Source organism: Triticum dicoccoides, chromosome 4A (assembly GCF_002162155.2).
Source record: "Triticum dicoccoides isolate Atlit2015 ecotype Zavitan chromosome 4A, WEW_v2.0, whole genome shotgun sequence".
Lineage (NCBI taxonomy): Eukaryota > Viridiplantae > Streptophyta > Magnoliopsida > Poales > Poaceae > Triticum > Triticum dicoccoides.
In genome coordinates this window covers 651,445,981-651,451,829 of record NC_041386.1, presented here as the reverse complement: position 1 = coordinate 651,451,829, position 5,849 = coordinate 651,445,981, and positions in this window count along the sequence as shown.

Sequence of the window (5,849 nt, the reverse complement as noted above, 5' to 3'; positions counted from 1 at the left end):
GCCGCGCGGGCAGGGCCCGGCGGACCAAGCCGGCGACGGGGGGGAGGGAGGAGAAGGACGGGAGGGGCGGAGGAGAGGGGAGAAGTGGGGTTCGCCCGCCGCCCGTGAGGGGAGGGGGGGCGAGCGAGCGAACGGGGGCCGGTGGAGGGGAGGGGGAGAGGGGGGCGGGACGGTCTGAGGTGCATGCGCCGGCGGCCGGCGGCGGCTAGGGCGGAGGCGGCAGCGGGGGGAACCCGCCATGCTTTTTTTTGCTCTCTTCGAGTCCGAGGTAGCCAGGTGGAATATCATTATGGCGCTAACAAGGAGCAGTATTAGAAGCTATAAGATTAATCTCTATCGCACGATCCGTCAACCTCTTCTAGCTCCTTGGACAAGGCAAAACGGGCTTCACCATCAGTTACTGGATTCATAATTATTTTGGTGACATATATTATGCTTTCAGAATAATTGCCCACTTGCCAAAACAAGAAATACACGCACAACCTGCGGTGCCGGCTCAATTTTAGAGATGTCTTACAACGGATCGGCAAAGAGCATGCACATAATTTGGATTTCCTTCCATTATTTGAGGAATATAATTAAAAAAAAGACAGGCATATCAAGTAGACAGCCTATAGATGGATCATCTATGCGTTGTGATGTGAACTTCAAGCTTCATTCCACCCTCACAGTCTCCAGGTTTGCTGCTGATGGCGTACATCGGGCCTTGGCTACTGAGCTCGAGCTTGTCGTAGCCAGAGGTATATGTATCGTCCCCGACAGAACCATTGCTGAAGTTTTGGCCATGTGAGAAGGTGTCATATTTGCACAGTTGAGGGGCTACTCGCATGTGGTAATGGAGGCTGATTGCCTAGAGGTCGTGAATCTCTAAAACTCGCATCACAACCCCAGGTCGGTTGTGACGTCTATCTTCGATGAAATTAAGGGAAGAGCCATGGAGTTTGCTTCTTTTTCGGTTCGGCACGTCAATAGGGAAGCCAATGTTGGAGTTGACCTATGTGCTAAACATGCCACTGCTTTATCGGTTTCAGATTGTTGGTTGGAGTCTGCTCCATCCTTTATAGCTGCAAGCCTTATGGTTGTTTGTAACAGAATTTCTATCATGCAATAAAGATCCCTATTTTCAGTCAAAAAAATCTTTATTCACTATCATCACGTTATGCATCTTCGGATTATACTTGAACACTGCATCAATGGAAACATGGTCAGTTCCATATATACACTCGTTATTGCTTAGCATTAAACCAGGGCCTACTAATTAAAGAACAAGTGTATGGATCTTATAACAAGGGCCTATTGATTAGTGTGTCATGTGCTCTAATGCATCGTTCGTCTAACAGTCTCTCCTGTAACTAAAATTTCAATTACGCAATGATCTAGAACAAGATCGATATCATGGCTAGGACTCCAGATGCTATGGTGATACAAATTATTTCCATCACGTGAAACATACTCTCTCCTTTCCTAAATATTAGAGAATCCAACAAGTGACTACATACGGAGCAAAATGAGTGAATCTACACTCTAAAATATATCTACATACATCCGTATGTCGTAGTCCATTTGAAATGTCTAAAAAGACTTATATTTAAGAACGGAGGGAGTATAATATAACATTTCATACTTTAAAACAAACATTCATGTGCATCAAAATTAACGATTATCTACCATACTCACCAAGCACGTCACCAGGGTAGAAGGTCTTGTTCCTCTCCCAGCCATGAACACCAAAGGTCCATCCCTTTTGACCTCCGACTATCCACTCCGTCTTGCTAAAACCACTGGTTGCGAACCACAGGGTTAGCACCAACCCAAGAGCAACGGCGCCAGTGCTGCTCATGCTTCTACCTAGTGCCATTGCCGCTTTTTCACTACTAAGGGCGTGTTCGGTAGCCCTCTGGCTACTCAACTCCTCGATTCCAGCCTTGGAGTCGCGCCGAACGGTTCAACTCCTGGTTATTTGACTGAGAAGCTGGCTCGATGCTACGTGCAAAATCGACGGAGTCGCGGAGCTGGAAATACCTGGCTCCATGGAAACTGGGAAGCTGGATTCAGCAACAATTACGGGCGTATGCCACCGCCAAGTGATCGATGGACTGCACCAATCGTTCCCTCGAGGCCACTCCACCACACCCACGGCTCCTTTTCCCCTTCCCCCAACCCTAGCCGCCGCTCTGCACCGACAGCGCCGGCGCCCGCGCTCTCCACTGCCACTTCGCACCTTCAGCGCCGGCGGCCGCTCTCCACCGTCGGTCGTCCGCCGCCGTCGCAAACCGTCTCCTTCGTCCCCCACCACCCATCCCCGCCCTGCTCACCCTCATCTGCTGCTCTGCATCGACAGCGCCGGCGGCCGCGCTCTCCACCGCCGGTCTGCACCTTCAGCGCCGGCAGCCGCGCTCTCCATCGCCGGTCGTTCACCGCCGTTGCGAACCATCTCCTCCGTCCCCGACCACCCATCCCCGAGCAAACACTTTCTGGCATGCTTACCTCGTCAATCGCTCGCAACGAGAAGCTGCAGCACCGAAAGGGTCGCTCACTCCTGGAGTTTAGGTGGGAAGCTGGCTGCTAGATCTGGGCGACGGAGTTGAGGATTTTGCAGCTGTGGTGAACTACCGAACACGCCCTAAAGCTCACAAAAGTGAATTTGATTTGCGTTGGTGGGGAAGGGAAACCCACTATTTAAAGGCTCCTGATCAAGGTTCAGTCACTCATGCAATATTTGAAATTAATTGTACTAATTAAGAAGTAAAGACATTTACTTTTGATTTGTTCCAAGATACAAGAGCTATATATCTAGGAAAAATCTGCATTTAATTTGCCGCGCATTTAATTTTATATTTCAAGATCATATAAAGACATATAAAGTAAATGTAAGAGATTTTATTATTTCTACTAATGTGTGCGACTAAATTTCATATTCAACCACACCTCTGCTTTTGTGAGGTCCATTTATAATATAAGATATGTTATAATTTTCTTTAGTATTTTTAAATTGCTTTCTTTTATTGCATTAGATATACGGAAATATTAACGCCCACACGTGTGGCATGTTTGCACTTCGCCCACATGCGTTGATACACGTTGATTCTGTTTTGCACGAATCCTAAAGAAATCTGTTAGATTTTCAGTTCCACGTGGGCATCATCATGTGTGTGGGCGTTGAAGAGTTCGCCCACACGATCCACAACACGCGGTTGCCAGCTGCGCCGTGTGGGTGAACCAGTTTCTGCCCACACAGTCACCATGTAGTCCACGCGCGTGTCGGCGAATTGCTCTTCGCCCACACGACGCTCGTACGTTGTTAGATGGCAACTGTAGTTGAGCGTATGTGGCAACTAGGTAAACACACATGGCAACTATGATTCGTTGCTAGATGGCAACTGCAGTTGTGCGTATGTGGCAACTTGGTAAACACACATGGCAATTGTGATTAACCATACATGGAAACTATGGTTGGACCACATGTGGCAACTAGTTAATCACACATGACAACTATTGTTTGATCACGTAGGGCAAGTAGTTTATCATACATGGCAACTATGGTTTGAATACACGCGGCAACTACTGTTACTTAGACATGGTAACTACCGTTACTTGGACATGGCAACTACATTTGCCATTCCGGGTGACTAAAGTTGCCATCCCCCGGGGTAACTAAAGTGCCATCTCACGGGCGCGCCAGGATGTGTGGGCAGATTTGCTTCATGCCACACACGCGGGGTGAGGATGAATAGTAGTTTCTTGGGTGTGTGGCACGAAGTGGCTACGCCCACACGTGTGAGTAGCTCTAATGTTCGCCCACACATGAGCCTTGTGGGCTACCTCCTGCTGACGCCACATGATATGTGGGCGGATGTCTAATATGCCACACGTGTGGACGTGAGTAATTCCAAGGATGGAAACATTAGACTCTACACCTTCAAAGATAAATTTAATCCTTTTAACAAGCTACGTTAGAAATAGGCTCGTATTGTAGTTTGCAACTGTGGTCAAAAGGAAGATGAAGGTCGCCTCTCGTTTTCCACCCCTAACCCTAGGCGGCTAGGGCAAACTCTCCCCATCATGTTTCACCGGCGACCCCGTGCATTCGTCTCCCCTCTGTCTGCCACTCCGATGGCCGGTGGTGGGAGGGAAATCCCGATGCCTCTGCTCCGGATAGTAGTTTAGGTTAGGTTTTTTTAGTCCCCGCACATGTGGTGCTCGGACGAATGGCGACGCTTCTTCTTTGAGTTTGTCTTCCAGGCTTCGATCCTCCTCGAGTTTGTCCAGCTAGATGTATAGTTGATGGAGCTCCGATGTAAATTCCTACCATCTCCTTGGGAAAATAGGGTCAGGGTTTCTCATCATGTGACGAGATTTGGTGTCAGGTGCTTCGGATGTATGCAAGGGTACAACAGCGATGACTATGGCTCCAAGACCCTGGTCCTTAGGGGTACGTGTAGGGAGACTTCCCACTGTTATCGATAAGGTCAAGCTGGCTCCGGTAGGGAAGCGACGACAACATCGTGTCAACTACTTGTTTAGGTTGTAGTAGTGGTCGTTCGTTGGTCTCGGAATCTCGATGTAACCTCACAAAAAAAAAGATGATGAAACCTAACAACTATATCTCGCATTCAGCGAGACGGTAGGATGTCTCGCTGAAGGGTTACAGTAATTGGGCCGGCACATTGGCGCATAGTTAAAGAAAAAAGGGAAGGGAGAGGAGAGCATGAGGGATCAATCCCTGGAGGTCCAGGAAGGTAGCGAGCGTGGCTTAGCCACCGCGCCCACCTACTATTCTTGTTAAGTAACAGGGGCGCCACCTACTTGAAGCGAGTAGAGCCTATTTTATTGTTTTTTCCGTTTTCTTTTTTTTCTTTCTTTTTTTTCTTTTCCAGGTTTTTAGTTTTTTAATTCTATTTTCATTTGTTTTCGGTTTTTTATTTTTTATTTGGTTTTCATTTTTTTCATTTTCTTTGTTTCTTTTGGTTTTCATTCTACATTTTTTGTATATGTCAACAACATTTTTCTAATGAATGTTTAACACTTTTGCAAGACAAATTTAATTTTCTTAATACATGATCTACATTTATATACACATTTTCAATATTTTTTTAAATGCTGGAGTAACATTTTTCAAATACATGATTAGTTTCTTTAATATTTGGTCAACATTATTCCTATACATAGTTTTTAAAAACTTCAAATGCTTAATTAACATTTTTAAAATACAACATTAACGTTTTCTAATACATGGTCAATATTTTTTCTATGCATGTTTAACTTTTTCAAATGCTTGATTAACACTTTTTAAGTGCAATATTAACATTTTCTTACGCACATGGTCAACATTTTTTCTCAACACATTTGAAAATTTTCAAATTCTTAATTAAGATTTTTCACATACTTGTTCAACACTTTTTCAAATGCTTGATTAACATTTTTATATACATGATCAAAAAAACATCATTTTTTAATACAAGATAAACATTTTTTCCATACACATTTAGCATTTTCCAGAGGGGCTTGATTAACATTTTTTACACACATGATCAAAAAAAATATCATTTTCTTAATAAATGGTAAAACATTTTTTTCTATATAGATTAATCATTTTTCAAATGCTTGATTGACAGTTTTCAAATACTTGTTTAACAGTTTTTTTTTCAAATGCTTGAATAACATTTTCATATACATGATCAAAAAAAATCATCAATCTTTAAATACATGGTCAACATTTTTTTCTGTACACGTTTAACATTTTTTCAAATGCATAATTAACACCTTTTCAAATTCTTGGTTAAGATGTTAAAAAATACAAGATTAATTATTTTCATACAGTTTGTTAACATTTTTCGTATACGTGATAA